Source organism: Equus asinus, chromosome 24 (genome assembly GCF_041296235.1).
Source record: "Equus asinus isolate D_3611 breed Donkey chromosome 24, EquAss-T2T_v2, whole genome shotgun sequence".
NCBI lineage: Eukaryota > Metazoa > Chordata > Mammalia > Perissodactyla > Equidae > Equus > Equus asinus.
The window spans coordinates 64,135,755-64,160,211 of record NC_091813.1 but is presented as its reverse complement, the minus strand read 5'-3'; the positions used below and the strand labels follow the sequence as shown (position 1 = coordinate 64,160,211).

The 24,457-nt window shown below is 38.2% G+C and overlaps 1 protein-coding gene across 7 annotated transcripts in view; it reads right to left on the bottom strand.

The window, feature by feature from the left end:
- ENPP1 (ectonucleotide pyrophosphatase/phosphodiesterase 1) overlaps positions 1-24,457 on the bottom strand; it is a 267,067-nt gene that overhangs the window by 74,917 nt on the left and 167,693 nt on the right. The window contains exon 28 of one of the 7 annotated variants that reach the window (XR_011497692.1): positions 17,613-17,663. The exons of the other annotated variants lie outside the window; for them this stretch is intronic. The gene's annotated coding sequence lies outside the window, so the exon portion shown is untranslated. Of the gene's footprint in view, positions 1-17,612; positions 17,664-24,457 lie in introns of those variants that run through there. 7 annotated transcript variants of the gene reach the window in all.

The window sequence follows — 24,457 nt, the reverse complement described above, 5'->3', positions numbered from 1 at the left end:
CATACTTATCATATTACACAGATGACTTTCTCAGTCTATAGGGAAAGGAAGGTTTACTTGATAAATAATTCTGTGAAAAATGGTCAGTCATTTGGAGAATATATAACATTAATTCTTACGTCAAATCATAGTCAATATACGTTACAGATGGGCTTAAGAGTTTAACACTAAAAGAAAAAAAGAGCCTAGAAGAAAAGACAGGTACAGAGATCTTGTGATTTTAGATTTACTAAGCATAAAAACTAAGGCAAAAAAAAAAGAATACAAAGAAAAAAGGTCAGTAAATTTGCCTTTAAAAAATAGAAAATGGGAGCTGGCCCAGTGACGTAGTGGTTAAATTTGTGCACTCTGCTTCAGCAGCCTGGTGTTCGTGGGTTCAGATCACAAGTGTGGACCTATACACGTCACGTGAAGCTATGCTTTGGTGGTGTCCCACATACAAAGTAGAGGAAGATTGGTACAGATGTTAGCTTAGTGCTGATCTTCTTCACTACAAAAAAAAAAAAAAAGGAAAAAGGAAAACATATGGATTACAAAAACCATCCCCCAAAAAATTTTTTAAAAAACTTGGGGAAAACGGTTGCCAAAAACATGAGACATCATAAGTCAAAATAGTAATATATCAAGAAATTTCTACAAACAAGTAGGGAAAAGGAAATGAAAAGACAATTTACAGGAGAAAAGTGTATAATAAAAAATATTTTTAAAATACTTCTAAAATAGTAATCAAAGAAATGCAAATTTAAATTAAGACACTGTAATATTAGCATAAAGTGTTTTAAATAAAAATTCTCAGTACTTCATCAGGGTGGTGAAACAGACAAACTCATAAGTTGGAAACGGGAAGGTAAAGTCCTGTAATCTTTCTGGAATGCGTTTAGTCATATTATATCTTTTGACTCTGTAATTCTACTTCTAAAGAAATTATCCTAAGGAAATAATCAGACGGAGAAAAGACTTAGATATAAGGATGTTCCGGGCTGGCCCCATGGCCGAGTGGTTAAGTTCACATGCTCCGCTTCAGCGGCCCAGGGTTACTCTGGTTCAGATCCTGGGCTCGGACATGGCACCACTCATCGAGCCATGCTGAGGTGGTGTCCCACATGCCACAGCTGGAAGGACCCACAACTGAAAACACACAACTATGTACCGGGGGGCTTTGGGAGAAAAAGGAAAAATAAAATCTTTAAAAAAAAAAGATTTAAGAATGTTCATCATAGCTTAATTTTTAATGATAAAAATGAGAAATAGCCCATCTAACATTATGTTAATCATGCTATAATGATAATGGCTTACTTACCATTATTTAATAATAATAATGGCTTACCAATTGATAATTATTATTAATCATACTTTATAATGGTTCACTTCATTTATTATTTAATAATGCTTACTCTGTGCCAGGAACTATTCTGAACGTTTTGATGAACATGTATTAACTCACTTAATCCTTACAACAATCCTATGAACTTTACACTATTATTTTTATCTCATTCTAGACGTGAGGAAACGGAGACACTGAGAGGTTAAGTAACTTGCCCAAAGGCACCCAGCTGGCAAACAGCCGAGCTGGGATTCAAACCCAGGCAATCTGACTCCAGAACCCATGGACTTAACTCCTACACATATTGCCTTACACATCTATCCATGAAATGGAATGTGAGACAGTCGTTAAAATGTTTTCAAACACTATTTAATGATGTAGGAACATGCTTACATTATAATTAGGGGAAATTCACTATACAAAAATATATGTGTGGCCTTATCCCAATTTTGCTAACAAGCAAAATACACATGAATAGAAAAAGTTAGAAAGAAATACATGCAAAAGTCAAAGCAATTATCCCTGCCTGGAAAGGAAGTTGGGAAGAATTTTCATTTTCCTCTTTTTACTTTTACGTGTTTTATAAAATTCTAAGGATGACTTGTTACTTTTATAATCAGAGAAGAAAACTCATTTTTTAAAAGAGAATAAGGAAATATTGGTACCTAACTAGACTAATTTACATGCTCTTGCCTGATTTGCCTTTCTAATTGCATTCTCAGGTTAGTAAGGCCTTAGATCTCCCTGCAGCAATGTGAGAACTGCGTCCACAGTTATAGGATTCCTTCCCCATTTATGTGAGTGTCTGAAGTGCTGCTTTTAGCACATTCTTCACAGTAAGGCTGAAGACATCCCTCAAGGGATCCATACTGCTGTGGCTGAAACAAAGAAACTCCGGAGTCTTAAATCTTCCTGTTCCACCAACTGAGAGAGAGAAAGATTTATGAAGAGAAAATGATTTTTTCTTCCTTCCTTCCTTCCTTGCTTCCTTCTTTCCTTTCTTCCTTCCTCTCTCCCTCCCTCTCTCCTTTCCCCCCGTCCTTCCTCCCTTCTTTCCTTCTTTTTGTGCACGGCTATTAAACCATCCCTGCCTACAGCCACCACTATACTTCTTTCAACTATAACCTATTACCATGTTAAAAAAAAGAAATAAAAAACCTCTTCTGCTTGTTCCGTGGAACCCAGATACAGCTTCGGCTTCTAAACCAGTGGAAACATCTTGCGGTGTAGAAGCTGCTTTTCTTTGAAGCCCCACACTACTAAAGACAGAAGTAACACACACACACATACATAAAAACCACCTCCCTCTGGTATATAAAAATTGAAAACACTTTTACGTATACTATCTCACTCTATCCTCACAACATCCCTTTGAGGTAATAAAGATGCAAATCATTAGGCCATTGAGAGGCTTTCAAAATAAAGCTAAATTATGACTTACTTTTATATCTATAAAAAAACCCTGAAGTATCAAAGCTATTCACATACCACAGAGTTTCAAAGGCTAACAGCTGACCACGAGTCATGAAAAGCAATGCGCAAGTAAATGAATGCAGGAATTATGGTCAAGGCAGATTGCTATTTGGGGTCTGGCTCAAAGATCTGCAATAAAGCACTGGCAATGCTAGAATGTTCTTCTCATCCTACCAAGAGGACTTTTTAAATACATCCTGAATGCAAATTATTTGTTTATTTTTTCCATGAGCTCTTTTTGTCCTTGGCCTTGTCAAACCCCACTTCCCTTAAAACCCACCCTCCAGCCCCTGGATGAGGGGATGAGAGTTTTAAATCCATCAACCAGCTAAACCAGGAGTGGGTCTCTGGGGCCCCGGATGTGACTGTACCAACAAGGGAGGGTGTGTGTCAATAAGTGAGTTAGCTCCGTGGCCTTCCGTTTGCCCAGAAGCCAAACAGAAATAACAGAGCTAATTTTAACTTCACAGCTGATTGAGAAGACAGACAGTGGCTTAAAGTTGCTCTCCCCTCCTACCTGAGAAGACAGAACCAGGCAGCTAGGGATTATGACATAGCTGGAACTGGAGTTCAATCTTACTGCAAGCACACGTCTAATCCTGCCACTTCCTCCCCCACCCCTACTCCCAATTTTCAATGATTTCCCTATTCTATGGAGAATAAAACCCAAACCACCTCACCTGTCCTGAAAAAACCTGCATGCCCTGACCTTTTGCTTTTTTCCCCAATCAATCCACCAACCTTAGTGCAGTTTATCCACAATTTGCAGAATACATCCTGCCCCATCTTGCCTCCGAGCTTTTGCTCCCAGGTGCATCCTTCCCTCCACCTCTAGCCGCTGAATTTAACCAAAGTAACTGTGGTTGTGAGATGAGCTCCCGAGCATCTATCACCTCACGTGAGCCTTGCAGCAATCCATACTGGTCCTCTTACCATTAGCGCTGTCATAATTAGACAGATAAGGCACATAGAAGTTGAAAATGTTGCCTTTATGATCCAATCTATATCAGCCTTGGGAGTCTTTTGTTTTGTTTTACTTTAGATTATGTTCATTTAATCATTCTTTTCGTCTGTTAATTACTGCCTGTGCCTGTTCCAGGTCATTATCACAACCTACTCGTATGACAGCTACTTGGTCAGTGGGCACTTGAGTGTAGAGACAGCTGTCTTGCTAAGTGAGGTCCAGGCACCTTTGGGGTCCCTGAGACCCTTTCAGGGGTTCTGTGAGGTCGAAACTATTGTCATAGCACTATTAAGACTTTATTTGCCTCTATGGTGTGCAATATCACAGAAAAATTGACTGCAGAAGCAGACATAAGAATACTGCCGTCTTCTCTTAAACCGAGCACTGAAGCTATTTTTAGAATGTTAAACAACGCCACTTTTCTCACGAAAACTTTTTGCTTTGGAAAACAGCTATTTTAATAAAATGTTCTTTATGTTTACATATAATGAATTTATTATTTTTAAATAAATTAACAAATTTAAAATTTTTTCAAGTATGATTTCTAATAGAGTAAATACAGATAAGTATAACTGACATAAATGAAAGCTCACTAATCCCCAAATATTTTCACAGGCTTCTGACTCTCTCTGAAACATCATTTTCTTTGAGAGTCACAGATTGCCTTCCCTGAACATCTATTAAAGGAGCATTTTTCACCCAAAGTTTTCAATGAGATGTGCTGCCTATAAAGCTCTTCAGCAAAGCTGGAGTGACCAGCTCGGACGGAGCAGCAAAGTGCCCCCCACACGCACCAGCCTCCCATCCAACTGGTGCCTCGGCAAAAGTACAGATTCGTTCACATCATGACCCTTCAGTCAGAGCCTTCATGTGGCCTTGCTTCTCTTGCTAGTACAGAGAACACAGCCATTGATCTTCGTCTCTTTCCTATCTTCATATGGTGCTCAGTACTGAACCTTGTACACATTAAGTGCCAAATGAATGGTTGTTGAATATGTTTGGGAAGACAAATTACCTTGAATTGCCCTAAAGTGTTTTTTAAATATATATTTTCTAATAAATAAATAACATGCTAATTACAAGATTTTCATTTCTATTTATTCAAACAGTTCTACTCTTTTTCTCTTATGGTTAAGAGTCTAAAAGTAATACAATTCCACTTCATTGAAAAGATCCAGAATCCACATGAGAACAGCCCAGTTAATGTCAGTTGGTTCTTTTTATTCTGACACCAAAGAATAAAACTAAATGGAACGCTAGGAAAAAGGGAAGGAAGATTCTGATAACACAATAAATGTCCTGAACTTGACCCATTTAAAGTGTGGTTATTTTCACCAATAAACTTGCACCTCTTTGGTTATTATCAAGAAACATGGAAAAAGACTATTTTCCTCCAGGACATTCTACATGAACCAATTAAAGGGCTACACTGAGAACTCATAATCAGACCCAGATCTCACCAGGCAATCCCATTAGATTATTGTGCTATTTCCTGTATGTTGAAAGGCAAGGTTTTAATTTGTTTTTAATTTTTAAAATTTTAGATTTCATTACCTGCTTCTCCTTGTGGTATGAATTTGCCTCAAGTCCCAGTTTACATCCCGCTTCCTTCCTGAAATCTCGAGTCACTGTCCTCCATGATTTCTTCTGGCTCAAAGGCCAAGAGAGCGCTTCGTGCTCATCCGATATAACCTTCTCATTGTACAGTGAGGATAATGAGGTCACAGTGGTGGCCTGTCCAAGGTTTCACGACTAGATAATTAGTGGGATCCAAACCAGACTTGAGGTCCTGGATTTCAGGCAATTTACCGTTAGTATCACAACACTGCCACTTAATTCTCTTTTCTCATATTTTATTATTAAGTTTCAGGATTATGCATGTTCTTTCTCCTCAAAATTTTTAATTTCTTTAGGAGCAAGAACCATAGCCTTAATATAGCATAGCCTCGAGCTCATGGTTGATACTAATATATCTAATGATTTAAATTAAATCAGAAAAAATACTTTTTTAAAGGCATTTTTAAATAGAGAGGGCAAGCGGCTAAGACAGTGGTCTATCCTGGCAACGACTATTAAATAAAGTGAAAGCCAAGGAAGCCGAGAGAACACAGCACGCTATTCTGCATAGTGTTAGGTTGGAGTCTGTGAATTTCCTGGCTCTTTGGACCAGAGTGAAGGGGCGGAGTGTGACATCATTCTTGAAGCATAATTTTAGAGTCCTTGCTTTTTAAAAAAACAGGAACACAAACTATTTCTGTTATCAATCAAATGTTCACCTCTTCCACAAGATCTTCCTTGGTATAAAGATCCTTTACCTTTCAGAATTCAGAGAACTTTATTATGGCATTTGATATATGTGACCACATGGATGAACCACGAAGACGTTATGCTCAGTGAAATAAACCAGACACAAAAGGACAATTATTGTATGATTCGACCTATGTGAGCTACCTGGAATAGTCAAATACACAGAGACAAAAAGTAGAACGGTGGTTACCAAGGGCTAGGGGGAGGACAGAATGGTGAGTCATTGTTCAGTGGGTAGAGAGGTTCAGTACATAATGTTAAAAAGTTCTGGAGATGGATGGAGGTGATGGTTGCACAATAATGTAAATGTATGTAGTGCAACTGAACTATATACACACCTAAAATGGTAGAAAAGGTAAATTTTACAGTTATGTGTATTTTGCCACAATAAAAAAAAAATTAAATGATAGCAAATGTGATGATGAAAACCAGGGGGATAAAGCATGTATTTTTGCTATTTGGAAGCAATGCTTCTGTTTTCATTCCATTGTTCATCATCGTGTAGACACAGCCTCTGCGAGTGTGTTATTAATGAACCTAACAGAGTCCTTAATAGGGTTTTGTAAGAGCTTTTCAACAATAAATTATTTTAATTGCCAAGAGACTAGGCAGATGTTTCATGTTTAACCAAAGATTACATGGACCCTTCGATGGTAGAACCCACTTCACTGAACAGAAGTAGGGCCGCAGGAACTTAGTTGCCTGAATCCTTGTTCTCCACGTGGAAGTCTTCACTCCCTTTGTGCAGTCAGATCTTACTGAGGTCTTCCATAACTCACTTTGGGTGAAAGGGGTCATACATGTTTATCTGGAGTTCTTCCTTGGGAGATGAAATACCAGCAAAACTATGGACTTTTGAAATATGTTCAGCATTAAATACAATGTGTTTTTTCTACGTGTAAAAATACTGACCTCATAATAGATATGACCTTAACAATGGAGGAAATAGTTTCCAAATGGATAATCTCTCAAGGGGTATGAAAGGGACATTGTAGGCTTGAATTTTCCTGGAAACCAAAGAAATCCCTCAGTTTTTTCAGGAGTTCCTCAAACAATTTTGCTGCTAATTAACATAAATTAATCTATTTTTTATTATGAAAGTATTTACTTATATCTATTTAAAGTGGTAACTTGAAATGATGACAATAAATGCTATTTTAGTACTAGTAATAGGTTAGTAACGTTGACACAATGGACACAAGTCTCTTTCAAAAATATAATAATAACGGAAGTCTCTTCACTTTTACAGAAGACCATAATTAGAATTGTATTATATAAAAACATCCCACTTTCATATCTTTCAGCTTACACAGACTTCTAAAGGAGGCCTTAAACCTATGTGAGTAAGAATCTCTTGGCCAAAATGTGGTAGCTCTTGTACCTTAATTTTAAGTGGAATATAAAAGCATTGAAGTTAAAAAGATTAAAGGCCAATGCCTTTAGAATGAAAATGAGAACAGAAAAGAATGTCTGAGTACGTCCGGAGAGAGCGAAGCAGGCAGGATTGCTGGCGAGGGAGAAATACACGCCTCTGTTTGGCAGGCCACATCAGAACGAGATGGCTGAAAGTCTAGTAAGAAAACCCATCATTAGCATATGAAATTTCAAACACAATACATTTCAGACAAATACCCATTACTTAATGTCAGCGTACTTACTCCAGCACCTGGTCCTGAGTAAAGCAGACATAGAGGGAGAAACATTGAAATTTATTTTCTCAAATTCTACTTAATACGACATGGCTTCCTTAAGGATGGATTCTCTAAAACTAAAGAGATATTTGTTCTATATATGAAATGGAGTCTAGAACACTTTTTCCACTTTTTTAATGTTCATTTTTAATTGGAGCAATGAATATAATATGAATATGAACTAATTGAAGGAACTTGCAGAAACATGCTAACAATTTTTATTATTGTTAATCAATAGTATTCAGACAGCATTTACATAAGACTGCAGATTCTATGCATATTACTCTGCACCCAGATCTCCTAGCCATTTCTGATTGGGAATGACCCACTTCAGTAAATAGGACAAAAATCAGCTTTGAAGTCAAGCATTCCTTATTTATTTATGTAGTTTTTAATCTTTATATAAATTTGAGGGAAATCCTCTCAGATTGGCTCTAAATCAACTCACGTTCAAAAGAAGAGTCTTTTCTGAAAGACTGCATGTTATGCTGAGCCTCATGATTAGCACAGTCGCAGACGGAACTGTGGGGCAGACAGCTTGACTTGCACGCCTCATCATCATGCCCCTGCACTCCTCTTTCCCGTAAACCTTAAGAAAAAGGAATCTCCAAAAAGTAAACCTCCAGGCAATTATAGGTGGAGCTAAGGGGCATCTTCTGGTACCCTTCATTCAGGTAAGGAACATATTGTTATCTAGTCAGATTTCTGGATTGTAGATATTAGGAATATTTTCCATGATACTTGGAGCAGAGAGAGAATTTGGAGATGTCCATTTATTGATTTAGATGATAGAGAGACCCAAGTGCAGCCTCTTTGTTTTATTGATACAATCTGTTGAAGGCATGAATCATGACTTAAGTCCCAGCTCTAAACACAATACTAACATAAAAGGGTTGCCTAAGTCCAATCACACCTTAGCGCCAACATATTAGGGTTAACTAATTCTTATATCTGTTAAGTCTCCTGCTGTATGAGTGAGGGAAGCCAAACCAGAACTTGCACTAATTACGTCTAGGATCAACATAGCAGGGGAATTTGCATGTAGTCAGTCATAGCAAGGCTGCCACCTGCAACGCATCTAAGATAGCCAATCGCAAAAAGGGAGTTCCCTTTACAGGGTATGAAAACAACTTGGAGCTCTCATAGTCCATGGAGACACTGCTCTCACTGCAGAGGACCATGAGGTCTCCCCACCCACCTACATCTGGAAGATCAAGGCTCTGGCCCAAGGTTCTGGGCCTCACTTTGACGGGAGCCGTTTTCCAGGATGCAGTCCCAGTGGTGGCCTAGGCAGCTACAAAAGAGAGACCAAAAGCATCTGCGCTTGCAAGGTGATTAATGGACCACTGCAGGTATCTACCTGGATATCATGGCTTCGAACCTCTATCCGAAGGGAAGCCTTAGTCTTGATAAAGTGAACGAGTTGCTACGGGATAATTCTTTTTATGTTGAGTAATTTGATAATAAATATAAGCAATTTAAAAAGGTCCTCTCTGGTCAGATTTTACTCACCATATGGGAACCAGTAAAATAAATGTAGTGTGGTTCATGGTAAATCTGAGGCTCCTGTAGCTCTGAAAAGTCCCAAGGCACTGCACCCTGCCTTGCCCAATATCACATGCATAGCAGAGCACACACTAAAACCCAAACAGTTTGCTTCCAAGCGCCAGGCACTTTCTCCTCCATCACACTGCATCCTGTAAAAATATTTCCTCATTGCTAAGATCAAACTACAGAAACTACAAACAATTCATTTTAATTGGAATTCAGTGAGTGAAAATATTTTCTATAAGACAAAGATTGAGGCTTTTCCATGGTTCTTTTATCATGGCACCCAAATTTTATTCATCATATCATGTAAGAAGCTTCCACCAAAATATGAAAACTAAGTACATTTAAACTTATTTTTGACAGATCTAGTCAGAGTTTCAACAGTGAAAAGTAGTGAGCTGAGGGGCCAGCCCCATGGCCAAGTGGTTAAGTTCACACACTCCACTTTGGCAGCCCAGGGTTTCGCTGGTTCGGATCCTGGGCACGGACCTAGCACTGCTCATCAGGCCACGGTGAGGCAGCGTCCCACATGGCACAACCAGAAGGACCCACAACTAAAATGTACAACTATGTACTGGGGGCTGGGGGAGAAGAAGAAGAAGGGAAAAAAAAAGGAAGATTGGAAACAGATGTTAGTTCAGGTGCCAACCTTTAAAAAAAAAAGTAGTGAGCTGAAATGGTGAAATATTAATAATACCTTTTACATAAAACCATGCTTCCTAGATTCTAAGTTACATTTTAATGTCTTGAAATCAGAATATCTTAAAATCAATGTGTTTACTGTCACGCACAAAGATATATTTAAGTCAACGATAGATCTTATGATCAATGTAAACATGATCAAGCCACTAAATTTGAACCCAATCCTGAAACAGATGAAGCCTCATATCTGAGATCCTAGGAGAGTTCATAAAATTGAGGGTTTATTTTTTTATCCTATAGGTGCAGACAAAGAGTTCAAATTATTCCTTTCTTCTTGTAAATCATTATTCTCTCAGGCGATGTTCTCCCTGGCCCATGAAGCATGTTGAGGTCATCCACGTAGAATGTCTCACATGTTTTCACCGCAGTATTTTTTTTTCCGGTCGTAAGTCTAATGTTGATTTATAGAGTTGCAGAAAATGTCCCTCAGGGTCCCAATGAAGAGAGCTTACTAATTTTACTTCTCAGCACACTCTGGCCTTATCCCTTTTGGAGTTCAAAGCTAACCTAGCCCATTGATATTCTCAGAAACCACTTAATAGGTTGATGTTAAAGGCTCAAGTCAGAAGAGGCAATCTAGAAACCCTCGATGCTGAGAAGGGAGAGGCCACTCAGTTTTTCAAGCAGGAGAGATTTCTCAAGTGACCGCCATCACAACATTGGGAAATTCAGAACTTGCCTTTTCTCTGGAGTAGAACATGCCACAAGACTTACTGGTAGAATAGAACAGAATGTAGGACCCTGAAGACACCCATTTGCCTTCCTCTTGCTTTAGCCTTCCTACCTGGACCCTATTCTTTAGTGCTCGTTGATGTCCTCTGGATTAATCATAAATTCTCTGCCTCCTCTGGAGACACTCTATGTAAAATAATATTTATAAAGTAGTAAAGATCACTATGTTTTGTGAGCTCTATCAAAGGAGTCTCTTGGCAAGTTGGGTTTAGCCTCTCATTTCCAAACGTCACCTCCCTGGGAGCTGCAGCAGGCGATTACAGAGAGAGGAAAACCATCCATCCAGCCACATAGTCAGCCTCTTTCGCTCACTATAATTGTCTCCAAAGCTATTCTCCTCATCCCAATCTCGTCTTTGTACAAATTCTCCCTAATCCCAGGTGGATGCCCTAATATCTCTAGCTTTTATCTTTCCCTCATCGCTTTCTCCAAGGTGGAACATATGTGACAAGTCTAACGACAGCATGAAATGAAGAAAGGGAAAGAGAAAGAAACGTGAGCTCCGATAATTTCTTGACTCTTCTCTGCTCACCACGCTGCCCGTTCTCCAGCACCACCGTCAGGTCTACCAGGCTGTGCCCCCCGCCAGCCCTGCCTCTCTCCGCCTGCTTCTGCTCCTGAAATGAAAAGTCCGGCACCCGGAGTCTACTTTTCCCCAAACCTTATCAGCTTATGCAACTTTGTCTCCCTTTTAGGATCTAAATAACAAAACCAAAAAAACAACCAACTCAGAGGCAAGGAAGATAGAGGAGAAGCTTTTTGACGCCCTTTGTGTTTCAGGCAAAAGAAAAAACTGTTCTAAGCAACAGAAAAAACAAAAACAAAAACAACTCAGAGGGCCGGCCCCGTGGCCGAGTGGTTAAGTTCGTGCACTCTGCTTTGGAGGCCCAGGGTTTCCCCGGTTTGGATCCTGGGCGCGGACATGGCACCACTCATCAGGCCATGCTGAGGCCGCGTCCCACATGCCACAACCAGAAGGACCCACAACTAAAAATATACAACTATGTACTGAGGTGATTTGGGGAGAAAAAGCAGAAAAAATAACAACTCAAATGGGACTGAGGAAATCTGGGAACATTTTCATAGACACATGCACACACACTCACACACACAATGTCTTAAACATTGTGATAGGTTTTACAATTCTATTAGTAGAATACTCAATTTCAGGCACACAATATATTTGAAAGGCCCTTCTGGGTGAGGTTGAGGACATAATCAAAAACCCAGTCGTGGGGCTGGTCTGGTGGTGTAGTGGTTAAGTTTGTGCACTCTGCTTCAGTGGCCCGTGGTTCACGGGTTCAGATCCTAGGTATGGACCTACACACTGCTCATCAAGCCATGCCTTGGCAGTGACCCATGTACAAAATAGAGGAAGATTGGTGCAGATGTTAGCCAAGGACCATCTTCCTCAGGCAAAAAGAGGAAGATTGGCAACAGATTTAGCTCAGGGCTCATCTTCCTCACCAAAAAAGGGAAAAAAATGAATTAATATCCATTAAGCACTTAGAACTGTATCCGGCACATGGTAAGCATACAACACACATTTTTACTATCATTATTATTATTATTATGTAAAACATTATTTCTAAATAGTTTTCAAATTTCCACACGTTCTTATGAACACAATCTGTACACAAGCTGAGACTTCTGTAAATTCTTTTGACAGGAAATTTTAGGAATACATTCAATTTGTATTAAGTAGAATGATAGATTATTCTCTTCATGCACAGCTATTAAATAGTAAGGAATTAATTTGCTTTTAAAAGCTAGGATTTTAATTTGACACAAGACATCTTTGGGGACCAAAGCATGGAATTAACTTTTGGAGGATTGTGTGTAGCATTTCCCTCTGAAAATATTAAGAAAGGAACAACTAACTCTCTTTTCTGGATGGCTTAAATATTCACCTGCTCACAGGCGGGCTAGTAAACAAGTGAGTCTCAGGGGTTCCTTTAAGCCCTATGATCCCATCTGTACGCAGGCGTTAGAGGTCAGGCTCGTGGAAGGATCCCAGCTTGAGGCCTCGTGAAGGCTTCACTTCAGCTCACCTTCCCTCTACCTAAAATGATTTTTCAGGGAATGGATAGCATTTCAATATCAGAAATGACTGATGGTTTCCAGGGCCTCTGCGGTTAATATAATCCTGCTGTGGGCCAGGCCCAGGCCTACTGTAGCTGGATGGTACAGTGCAAAGGAGACCACTGTAGTATGTTAGCTGGCGTACAGCAAGGAATCCCTGATATGGCAGTAAATTCTGTGAAGGCTAATGGGTCCCTTTCCCAGCCTGTCCGTGCAAAAGGGAGGAGTCTGTGTTAATCCTGTTCAAAGGGGCTAATGACAAAAGGGCAGTTTCTTTGCCCTTGTGACCTAGTGGGTCCCTGTCACGGCTGCACTAACCCTCCCATTGACCTTCTGCTATGTCACATCAAAGAGCCAGTCTATTCACTTGTGTCCTTCTCTGTTAAATAGCCAATATGCTGCTTGGTTTGATAGCAAACCAAAGGGAAAAAACTTGAACAAATGCAAGTTATTCTAACTCAGATGGACTCTGTATTAGCTTGTCCTACTTCACTTACCATTTGGTGTCAAGAAGGGGTTTGACACTATGCCAATCCAACCAGAAATGTTCATCAGGGTATGTTTGGGTTTAGAAAGTAACATATATGCCAGTCCCTGTTCTCTCTCCCATGCCATTTCAATAATACCTGAACAATAGTAACAAGACCAAAACAATAGCTAGCAAAAGCTAGCTACTATGCTTCTAGAATCCAGACTCCATTGTGATGTTTAGGAACCCTTCTTTTTCTCCAACAAAACCTAAATTAAGCAAATGCAAACTCAGTTATCAGAAATCACCCTCCTATTTTAATTTGAGAGCCTCTCGAATTCTAAAGCTGTTTTCCACACCCATGGAAAAAGCCTCCCCTCCCCCCAGCCCCTAATATATCATGTTCGTATTAAGCAGTAACAATGTGCCAAATTCTACAAAGGACACAATATCATGGTATTATCTACTGGGCTCAGAATCTACACTAGAGCCAGCTGCAAGAGCTAGAAGCTGTCACCTGAGATTTCTGTGCACCTGGAGGTGGTCCAGCAAAACCTCCTTCCCATCAAGACTGTTAGTCTGGGCCCACAGCACCTCCTTGAGAGTACTTGTTCATGTGACATTTTACCACTCCAATGACAGCATAAGGGGATATAGTCCAGAAAAAAATCAGTCCTAAAAATGCCACAAATTCCAAGAGAATCAGAGTTCCTGCCTATTCACCACCCGACAATCACAGCCTGTGACAGCCCAGAGCCCGTCCCTTCAGTCATGCCTTGGACCATTCATTGCCTATGCCCCTGAAATTAACCTATGAAAGGGGCATTACGCTCACAATACACAGGGCAGACCTGAATTAAATCTCTATTGAGACCCAAAGTGGAAAATTCTGAAGTCCCTCCTCTGCACTCAACTCTCCCCTTTTCAAGTGGCCAGTACAATAACAAGAAGTACTTTTCTTGGTATTATTTCATGCTGTCTCTCTGCTCTTCTCCCCTCTTCTACCTCGCTACCAAGTCTAAAACGTGGTGATCTCTGGGCTCAAGGGTGCTAGTCTGTTACCTTAGAGACTTTCTCTTTACAAGGCAATGGAGTGGCAGAGGGCATGCCTTCGCTGCTTACCTTGGCAACCGTGAATTGCTGAATGCTGTTCTCATGAATGTGAGTCATTCACTGCCATCTGGACATGCCCACAGGTATAAACATTTTTTCATGAAAGGACCAGGGAATGCACATTACTTCAATAAATCTCCTGAATGACAAACAAAGCTATACCATATGTTGGAACATCTATATCGCATTAAAATTAACGTAAGTCTCTAATGGCATTGCTTCCAGAAAAGGTCAAATTAAATGTTCAGTTTATACATCCTTCAGCCTTATTGGGCAGACAGCATGAGTTAGGTTAGGGAACAAGTATGAAAAAGGAGGTAGAAAGGAGCTGTCACTGCAACACAAAAGGCCACTGCGTTTGTTGGAAATATAAATACACTACCTTAAAGCGTCTAGGGGACGCTATTCATTTCTCAGTAGCATGTCTCTAGATGGAAACTCAAGAGTAGGGATTCTTTCCCTTGGTTTAGTGAAATAAGACTGGCATTTACCCCATCGAGAGGCATTTTTATGTTCTTCATAGATAGACATTACAGGTGGAATTCTTAACATATTTATAAGAACATAGACTTTGTACTCGATTGAGGGTGGAGGGGGAAAGGATGGAACAAGGGCCCTGTGGTGTTTTCTTGTAAACAAAGTTGCCATGAATCTTGGAATTCAGTCACATCCAGCCGTATATGAAGAACTTAATTCTTCAGCGTGTCTACTTTTCTATTTGGATGTTGTTATACTTCAGTGTGAGACTTTTAATAATTTACTAGTTTCTTGGGTAAGATGGCTTTTATAAATCTATATCGTGCTCATCCATACACACATACCAACAGAAGCAAAATATATAATTCTAGCCACACTCAAGCTTATATAACCAAAATAAAGTTTCTCCCACGAACCAAGACTTCCCAAAGAAAGACATGAGAGAGAAATTTTAGGCAAAAACAGTCAGCGATATTCCTAATATGACCAAAAAAAAAAAGCAGTGGGAAGAAGAGCAAAGAACTGTGGGTAGGGAACAAGCTGATGTCAGAGTTTTCCTAATTTCGCTGCTTGTAAAAACAATTTTCTAAAAATCTCTAAGGACCAATGAAAGAACCAGGGTGATGACCAGGTAAATTTCTACAAAAATGACATCACTCTTAATACCCCGGCCACAACCACTGATTAATCTGGTCTAGTCTCCAACATAATTTAGGATGGAATTGGGAATTTTGGAACAACATATCCTCTTACCATAACAAGAGGTGATATTTTTTCCTTCCTTGGTGATAAAGCTTTCCAGCTCAGTAAAATCTTTGTTTACCAGATATAAAAATGTCCATTTTCAAGCTGTGAAGTTGACCTTGGGCTTTCGCTCTCCCTGCCCACTCCGCCTTTTGCCTTTAAAAGTTCAGGATGTTTCGAACAGTAACTGTTACATTCTGTCTAGCAAGCCTGGACTGCGGGCAGTGATCTAACCTCTTGGAAAAAACATGGAGTTCACCCAAAACTGAGAGAGACATTCCCTCGCCCCAGCCGCCAGCTCACAGGTTTCAAAGCTCTGGGACAGACCTCACGAACAGCTTAGGGCTCTAGCATGTAAGCTGGCAGCGCCAACTCAAACACAGAAAGCACTTCAGCAGGTATAAACAGCAGCCACACACCAGGCCAGGCCCCAGAAGGCAGGCAGCGAGGGGGGAGAAACCAGGCCGCAGGCCCCTGCCTGCGTCACTCCCCTTCAGGCCTCTCCTGTGTCTGGGGACGCATGGAAAAAGAGAAACTTCCCAGTTGGACTGCAAGTTGAGGAAATCTGAAGTCTCATATTCAGTGAATACAGCATTATCTTTCCTGTTGCAAAGAGAAAGGTCTTGCTCAGGTACACACACACACACACACACACACACACAACGTCTTTGCAGCAGTGTTATCCACAATCATTTTGATTTGCTTGAAAGCAGCAAAATTGGCCTTTGATAGGATATATAAAAAATAAAGCCATTTCTTTTTCCTTTGGGGTTGTGGCTCATTTGCCTTAGAGTATTCTCAGCGTCCACACTTCAAGGGTCCACTACACTCTTAAAACAAACTTGGCTTTCAATGTATTAACATCTGTTGCTGGCCTCAGGCTTTCAGCACTGACACAGCCACTAATCTCAGGGGTTCCAGATCAGTATGTGTGATTGTGCATTTGGAGAACAAAAGAGAATGTCCCCACCACTCAAAGAGAAGGCCATCAAGCTTTTCAGACATAGAGACACTCAACTTCCCTGGGAGCATCCCCACTGCTCGCTGAATTTTTAAAGTTAGACTATCAACCATTATAGATCTTACTCATCTACATAACAATTTTCCAAGAAGATGTAAGTGAATTCCATTCCCCTAAGAGAGTTTATTAGCTAATATCTCTTCTTATAAAGGGAATTGCTTATTTTTAAGTTTATGGCAATTCACTCAATGAACTTTGTTTCAATAACTATCAAATTGTTTTTCACTTGCTGACTCACTCACTCACTCAACTAGCATTTGTTGCTTTTAAAAATATGAGTAATTTACATCCCCATGATCAAGATGCTTAGAATCACTCTGGAAAAACAGACTTCAAAATTATACATTATAAACTTTGTCATTCAAAGTCCCTAAACCACTCAAATATTGTTTTCATTAACTGCTGTTAAAATATCTATCTAGAAAATATCTATATTGTGTTCTGAATTCTCTGCTGAATTTTATAGGGGTTCAAGTCACAGAAAACGTGATCCATGCTACAGAGGGACTCAAAACCCAACTGGGTGAATAAAACATGTTTTATCCGTTTCATGTTTTATATTTGGAAACTGAGACCGATATGCAATGAGCATCTCTCTAAAAGCCACGCAATCACAATATTATGCAGTGTTATAACTAAATGACAACTTATAGAGTATGTATATAGATATTTGCCATCCAAATTACAAATGACATGATGGGACCTCCCCAAGTTTGAAAAACTATGTAGAGTCATTCAACTGTTCTGATTATTAGCTCTGGCTGGAGCTAAGTAGAAGAAATAAACTTTTGTCCAAGCAGGACTGGCTTCTGCTTTTCTAAGTTATCAGCATATGAACACGTGTAAAGTACTTCATAATAGGTTCGTTGGTTTTTATCTTAATTCTATTTATTAATTTAGCAGTAACTTGACCCCAACAACGCTAATAAACCTTCTTCATAATGAAGTGACCCTTACCTGAACGACTTGAACCCTCCTGAATGACTTCTCAAATTGAATCAAGCCATTTGGACCTTAAAATGAAAACGTTTAGTGAAATGAGGGTTTTTTTTTTCCCATTTACGGATATACAGAATTAATCAACTTATAAAACTCTGGGAGGAAGATTTTTTCTTTTTACTTGTAAATTAAAAAGATAATCTCAATAGGCTCACTCATTTGCATAATTGATTTAGTTATAGTGTGGATCCAGCCTTAAAGATTCCATATGTATCATTTTGGTGAAATTAAGTGTGCAAATATGAATTATACCTTATGTTAATAGGTCACGTGCTCTCGACTAAGAGTAAGTGGACAGAAGGAACACAATGAACAGTGTCCTGCTACTTTGACCCGGCTTTCTCTGTTGCCCAGATCCTCTGGGATCCGGGTGAGCGTCTAGATTTGTTGAGTCCTATATACATCAGACATTTTGCGAGCCTGTTAACACATATCATCTCTTTATTGCTCGTAACAACGCTAGCCCTATGTGTATTGTCATCTTCCTATTTTAGATGTAGAAACAGATTCATAGAGCAAAGTATCATTTGCAATGTCATATTGTTAATAAGTAATGAAGTCAAAATTCCAACCTGGCTATTCTAAGAGCTGAGGTCTTTGCAATGCATTGTGCTCAATTCTTTACTCTGGACTTTGATGTAGCTGATATATGTTACAACATACATAATTTGTACATGTATGTGGTATAAGAATTCTTTATCAGCCATGAGCAAAAAAACAACCTGTTAAGGATAAAACACTAAAGGCGTTCTCATTAAAGGCACAAAAAAGACACAGATGTATATTATCAACACAGTCATTCGACATTATTCTGAAGATTCTGGCTAATGCAAAAGACAGCAATAAAAGAAGTATACACATTGGAAAGAAAAAGACAAGTCATTTTTGCAGACATTATGATCATACATCAAGAAAATTCATGAGAATCAAATGAAAAATTCATTTCAGTAAGCTATTCATTTTTTTTTTTCTTTTGAGGAAGATTAGCCATGAGCTAACATCTGCTGCCAATCCTCCTCTTTTTTCCTGAGGCAGACTGGCCCTGAGCTAACATCCGTGCCCAACTTCTCTACTTATTATATGTGGGACACCTACCACAGCATGGCTTGACAAGCATAGGTTTACACCCGAGATCCAAACCGGTGAACCCCGAGCCACCGAAGCAGAACACGCAAACTTAACCACTGCGTCACCGGGCCGGCCCTAGCTATTCATGTTTAAGATAAATATTTTAAATGCGTAACGTTTTCTTTTTATACCAAAAATAACTGGTTACTAGAATAACCAGAAAATTTCCATTCACACTGGTAAAAATAAATTAAATGACTAGAAATAAGCTTAGCAGGAATAGGGTGAAACTTTTATGAAAAAACATTCATGAATCACACACAAAAAGACCTGAATAAATGGAGATACCATGTTCTTGGATAAAAGGTCTCACTATTACAAAGATGTAAACTGTCTCCAAATTAATCTATAAAGGCAATATATTCCCAATAAGATTGTGGATGACACTGGACAAGTTGATTCTAAACTTCATGTGAAAACAAAATACATAAGAAAAGTGGAGATTTTTTTTTAGGATAATGTTATTTTTTAAACCCACAATGAATAATAGTGTGATATTAGCAGAGAAGTAGTCAAGTAGATCAGAACAGAGTATACACAAATAGAGCGCTGACTAAAGTATAACTTGGTATCTGATCAAGAGGATATTTCAGTTCAATGTGGAACGGATGGAACGAGCTATTCCTACAACTTTATTGTGGCGGAATATAGCTTTCATTAGCCCAATAGAAAAATGAGTGAAAAATGAGATCAGATAAGTCACAGACATGGTAATACAAACAGAGGAAAAGAAAATAAGTTATATAGTAGCCTTAATACATGCACAAAAAAGAAATACTAGATGTAAAAGAATGTTACGTAAGATAAAATAGTATAAAATTAATAGGAGAAAATGAAGGAAAATATATTTTTAACCTTAGAGTAGGGAAGCCTTTTTACATAAGATATATACTAAAAAGCAACAAAGGAAGACGGGTCAGCTTGACTCTCTCACCGTCAAGCTTCCGTATGGTCAAGGATGTCATACGCAGCGTTAAAGACAGTTGGCAGAGTGAGGGGAAACATTTTAATTATACACATTTCAGACAAAATATTAATACTCACCCCAAATATATTGGTAACTTTATTAAATGTAAATAAACTAAATATTCTAATACACAATAAAGAGTGCCAGAATGGATTTTAAAGTCCAGCTTACACTGTTTAAAAGACAAGCCTTAAATAAAGGACACAAAAAGGGGGACATAAAAGGATGGAAAAGATATACCATGAAAAAGGTAAGCAATGAAAGCTGATGTAGATGTATTAATATTAGACAAAGACAAAGATGTTAATGGAAGAAGAATTATTCCAAGTAGAAGCTATAATTTATAATGATAACCCAGAGCAAGATAAAGCCATCCAAATGTATATATGCACCTGGTAGCATAGGCTCAAAACACGCAACTCTAAGACTCAATAGAAAGAAGAGGGGACTAGACGAGGCCACAATAACAGACGCAGATTTTAAATACCTCTTTCAATAACTGATAAAAAATTTGACAAAATAATCAACAGAGATATAGATTGCAACCACAGGATGAGCAATTTGGAATGTTAATAGAATATCTAACAACAGCAATATGTATATTCTTTTCAACTGCAAATGGAACATTCTCCAAAATTTACCATATTCTTAGCCATAAAGCAAGTCTCAAAAAGTTTCAAAGAAATGATACCATATCATGTTATCATGTTTACTGACCATAGTAAAGAACAATTTGTTGTTATATGCCAGCAGTAAACAATTATATATATATATATATGCTAAGAGAGTAGAAGTTACATATGCTCACACACACACAAAAAAGATAAATACGTGAGTTGATGGATGTGTTCATTAATGGGGGAAATCCTTTCACAATGTATAAATATATCAAATCACCATGATGTACACTTTAAATATCTTATAATTTCATTTGTCAATTATACATCAGTAAAGCTGGAATTTAAAAAATACGTTAAATGTATAAAATATAAATAACATCGGATATCTAAGAATAAATATAATGAAATATATACAAGACTCTACTATCTCTACTACTGAGACCTAAATAAATGGAGGATTATAACATACTTATGTATTAAAGAACTCAATCTTGTAAAATTGTAAATTCTCCCAAAGTTAGCACATAGATTCAACACAATCTCAATCAAAATCCAAGAAGGATTTGCTGTGGAAATTGCTAAGCTTACTTTAAATTGCACATGCAAATGTAAAGGGCCAAGGATAGCAAAGACAATCTTGAAGAAGCAAAAAGCAGAGGACCTACACCATTAGATATGAGGACTTGTTATCAAGCATGTGGTTTTGATATAAAGATCAATAAATTGACCAATAAAATGGGATAGTCCAGAAAAACAGACATATATGGTCATATAATCTACAACAAAGTTGTCATTGCAGTACATTTTGATAAATGGTGCAGCCAGTTGACTATCTATATGGGAGAAATATAAGTATTGACCACTTTTTTTTTTGAGGAAGATTAGCCCTGAGCTAACATCTGCTGCCAATCTTCCTCTTTTTGCTGAGGAAGACTGGCCCTGAGCTGGCATCTGTGCCCATCTTCCTCTACTTCATATGTGGGATGCCTGCCTCAGCATGGCTTGACAAGCAGTGTGTAGGTCCACACCCAGGATCCGGAACTGGCAAACCCCGGGCTGCTGATTGGGAACGTGCAAACTTAACTGCTGCACGACCAGGCCAGCCCCTTGACCACTTTCCTATTTCACTTAAAAGCAATTTACAATGGATTATAGATCTGACAAAGAAAGATGACACAATAAAGCTTCTAGTAAAAACGTAGAAGAATGCCTTCGTGGCCTTGAGTAGGCAAAGATTTCCCCAGCAAGACATAAAAGGCATTAGTTAGAAAGAAAAAGGTTGAAAAAGCAGACTTCATTAAAATTAAGGACTTGTTTATTTAAAAAAAAGACCAAGAGAAAAATATTACTAATTGTATCTATTGAGATATTAAATATATTAAGGGACATATACCAAAAAAAGAAAGAATTCCTACTACAAAAAATAAGAAAAAGACAAGCCAGTTTCTTAAATGGGCAAACATTGCAAAGGTCCTTCACAAAAGAGAACATCCAAATGACTGATAATCGTATGAAAAGGTACTAAACTTCATTAGTTTTGAGGAAAGTACAATTAAAACCGCAATGATATACACTACACACCCATCAGAATGACCAAAATTTTAAAAATAAATAACATTAAGAGTTGGCAAGCGTGTATAACTGGTACTGTTTTGTTGTTGTCATTGTGATAAACTGACACAATTTGGAAAGCTTTTAAAGCTGAATGCACACCTACCCCATGAACTAGCAATTCCACCCTAAGATAAGTATTTAACAGAAATATATGTCTACTATTATTACTATTACACCTTTCTACATGCCTTTTGGTGTGTGTGTATGTATGCACACACACATATATGCACACACATGTATACAAACATACACACATACATACACGAAAAGGCATATAAGATCATAATAGTGTTATTTGTAACAAACACATAAAAGAGTCAAACACATAAAATGTCCATCAACGGTACAGTGGATAATTTACAATATATTCCTGGACTTTAACACCACACAGATGAATGAACTGTCAATATCTGCAACGACATGGATGGGTATAATCATCCAATACAAACACAATGTTGAGTGAAAGAAGCCAGCCATAGAGTACAAAATTAATCCATGGTGATGGAAGCAGGATAGTGCTCAACTTTGGGGTGGGAAGAACAAATGATGACTAGGTGGGGACTCAAGGGAGGCTCCTAGGGTGATGGAAATGTCCTGTTTTAATCTAGGTGTTGGTTACACACGTGGGTTCACTCTGTAAATTCAATACTTACAACGCGCATGTACTTTTCTATGCATATGTTATGCTCCTATTGAAAAGTTTCATTTAAATGGGGAAACAAATATTCTTTATTCACTGATGAAGGGAGTATAACTTAGTAGAACCTTTTTGGAGGGCAATTGGTAATATTTATCAACTGCATAACGTCGTTTCAAGGAGTTTGTCATATATTCACTAATAATCAAGGACATGAAGTGAATAATAGCTTTTTGAAGCACTTACATGTCATGCACTCTTTCAGACACTTTCGTGTATTTATTTATTTATTCCAGTACACCTATTAGCTGATGGTCTCCCATTGTATAGAGGTGTGAATTGCAGCATTATAAATGTAAACACTAGCCAATGGTGAAATACATAAATATGAACCCATTCATACAGTAAAATGAATGAGGTAATTATACATGGGAATGGAAATATACATGGTAAACATATATGGAAATGTTTATAATTTATTAACAAAATAAAAAACACAGAGGCTAAAATAATTATTTTAGAGTTCATTTTGTTTAAAAACTAAAGATAAACACACACACATAGAAATAAGCCTGGAAGGATGCAGATTACACTGCTAAGCTTGGTTGTCTCAAGGAGCTGGGACAGTGCGGAGAACTTCTGCTCTGTAGTTGATATATTTCTGCATTAATAGAATGTTTTACAATCAGCACGTATTCTATTCAAGAGGAGGAAAAACCATTCTCCATCAAAAGGAATAGTAATAATAATACATCTCAATTTGTCCATTCGTGAGCTCAGCCAAAACTCAACACAATAGAGGATAAAGTCAAGAAAATATCATTTTAAAATACCTCTAATAAGAATCCAATGGAATATGTCTCAATACCCCTGCATCTAAATCCCTTCACAGTTTTGTCAGCCAAATCGTAAGAGTGATCTTTAAACCCTTTTCTTCTTAACACCAGCCAACAGCAAAAAATGTGTACTGTAATGAATGTTTTTATATCCTCTTTATGAGAAAACTGTGTCCATATTTCTTGCCTCTTTGTTGGTGATACTGAATGGAAAATTTAATTCACAAGGTTTTAAAGTAGACCGCGAAAACAACGCAAGTGTAAAAACCATTAGTGGCAACAGCCTTTGCTAAATGCTAACATCTGATTGTGTGATAGATCAATTTTAGCAGATTTGGGGTATCTAATTCTAAAAATGAAGGTATATGGAACAAAAATAACAAGTCTTGGCACCTGGGTCAATAGAATTTCTTCTGACAGAACTGTTGTTTTTCAGCCTTACCTAACTAAAAAGGAATGTTTTGAAGGGTTGGATTTCAAAATAAGTGGGCCAAATTGCAAGACATAAACAGTGTATTTATATGTACACCAAAAATTTAGGGAAATCCATAGCCAGGAGAAATACGTTTGAAACCAAAATGTTTAAAATCTCTCTCTTTTTCTCTCTCTCTTCCTTTATGGCCTTTTGATTAAACAATTCATCAAGAAGATAGATTGCAAGCCCCTTAGTATTCATGCCTAAAAGGTCAGAAAACTCTGGCAAGAAAGAGAAGAAAAAAACAAGAAAAAAGAAAGAAATGAAAACAAACAAGGGACTTGAAGAAACTGTGAGCATCCAAAGTCTGGCATTAGATTTGGCAGCAGGTGAATTTTCTTTGGAGGGTATTAATTTTGTAAGTCAAAGCTATTAAAATCCAACTTCCCGTTTCAGGTCTGGAAGGCATAATGCACAGGTCTCTTGCTCCAGTTCTCCCTAGGGGCTGTATTTTATCCATCTAGTCCCACTCCCTTCTCTGGCTCATGTTTTAAGAGCAAAACCTACTGGCCAAGACTATTCATTTAGTCT